This window comes from Anser anser (genome assembly GCF_964211835.1).
Source record: "Anser anser genome assembly, chromosome: 27".
Taxonomy (NCBI): domain Eukaryota; kingdom Metazoa; phylum Chordata; class Aves; order Anseriformes; family Anatidae; genus Anser; species Anser anser.
This window is the reverse complement of record NC_139748.1, coordinates 7,810,087-7,812,216: the sequence shown is the minus strand read 5'-3', so window position 1 is coordinate 7,812,216 and position 2,130 is coordinate 7,810,087.

Below are 2,130 nucleotides of genomic sequence, written 5' to 3'. Positions count from 1 at the left end.
TTTAAAGCATTTCTTTTGACATCTTCCAAACAAAATTGTTCCAACTTTTAAGTTAAAATGACATTTCCACAAAGTGCCCTAAAAAGAGGTTAAATAACCCCTCAACAGCTGACACACAACATGACAAAAATCAGAAGAGGGAAAAGGTGCATTAACACTTGCATTTAATTGCAAAAAGTAAAAACTTTTTATTCTTCTTCCCTACATACAAATCTCATTTATTTACACACTTTACAGGCTTTTCCCAAGTATTTACAAAGTTTGCAATATATTAAATTACGACCATCCATAAAATTCTGCATTAATTGCATATTTACATTCTTTTTTTTTAATCCACCACTGAATTTATAGTGTACAGCATTGAAACAGTCTTTATGCATATATAGCTTTACTTCCTAGCACCCCTGAGCCTTTATAATATGCCTCCTCTCCCCATAGACAAAGAGAATGCTAAAAATAAATCACCTGTCATTTGTCTGAATCTTCAAAGGAAAGGGGAAGACCAGCATCTCCCTTGTTTAACTCAGCAGGACATTAAATATATCCTTTATGAGAAGTAGTTTCCTGAAGACGAGAATATATAACTCTACGTATAAAATTTAGGAAGAGGAGAAAGTTTGGTTTCCCAGAAGTAAAAGTTCTCTGTACACCCACCGCAAGGCCCACCAAAATGATCTGGCCCCAGAAAGTGCTCAGCTCTGTGGCTCACAAGGGAACCAAGTGGGAGCCAGAGAACCTGGACCACTGAGCCCAGGATTGGACAGATCCTGCAGACTTCACACTCCAGAGCAGCATTACCGGTGTGAGCAGGAGCATCACCTTGCTGAGATGCTGGCATTCACACCTCTAGGAATGTGCTTTGCCGCTCTCCACCTCATCTCACTCAGGGAGTTCCCACGCTGTGAGCAGGACTGCTGAGAAAGGCGTGCAAGGCTTGCTGCTGGAAAGTCAGGGAGGCCAAGCCAGAAGAGAAGGGAGGTGCTTTGATCCAGCCCTGTTCCTTGCAGTAAAACCAGCTTCCCTGACAGACTATTACAACAAGAAGACTAGCAGGGGAAGTTAACAGCCCAGGATACACAGGAAACTTGACCCTAGAAAGCTCTCCAGAGCACTGCAAAGGGAGTTTGGGGCTGGGATCTGCAGAGCTGCCTCAGAGGAATGTGTGTGCACAATGGCAATGGGGAGAGGAATAAAGACAGAAAAGAATCAACAGAAACTGGCAGCTTGCCCCCCACAGGGGATGCTGATTTCCTGGTACTGAAGAAAACAATACTCCTTTCTCCTCCTTTCAGTTACCCTGAGTTCAGGACTGACTAAGAGCAATGGTCAATGACCCCTGCTTTTGGAAACTAGCTTTAAAACACGATCCTCCTGAGGTCCAGATCACAGGTGGCAGCCCATCTCTCTAGCTTGACAAGCAGAAGAATGACCCCTCCACATCTCCACCCACTAGGTTCTTGGGTAGCACCAGTTTCAGGGTCTCACTAGTGTGATTTCAGAGCAGCTTTGCAGTCTGTGAGATGTCAGGTGTGCAGACATCCCTCTCCCAGCTTAGAGGTAAAGCGCTCTGAAGCATTTAAATAGAGTTTTAAAATGAGGATGCACGCATTTACTGGGCACCCCTCTGAGCTGGCCAGCACGTAAAGGGGGGTATTATGCAAAACAGCACACACACTTGGATACACAAGTGCCAAAGTGAAGCTAGTGGCAAGGGAGACTGTGATGGGACACACACCCTCTGTGACTCATCAAGATCATGTTTGTTGCCACAATGCCTTGATAGCTGAGAAAATAGACACATTCCCTCCAGCTCTACTGACTGAGCAGCTCATTAGGAGTTGCCTAGTTCTCTAGGGAGGTCACAGCCTTTGGTAAGTTTGTGTGAAGCTGAAGCCCCTGATGAGGAAGATGGCCAGGACTCACTTGCAGCCACTTGACCAAGATGTCAAAACCTCTTTTTTTTAATCTTAGTTTTCCCACTTTGGCCTCACCTCTGAGTTGTCCATACCCAGTTCCTTACCCATGTCACAATGCAGAAGGCATTAGCATTACCTTTCTGGCAGCTGATCACAGGAGCTACTCAACATGCTGCACTACAGATTGAGGCTCCACACTTGACAGCAGCAGCTA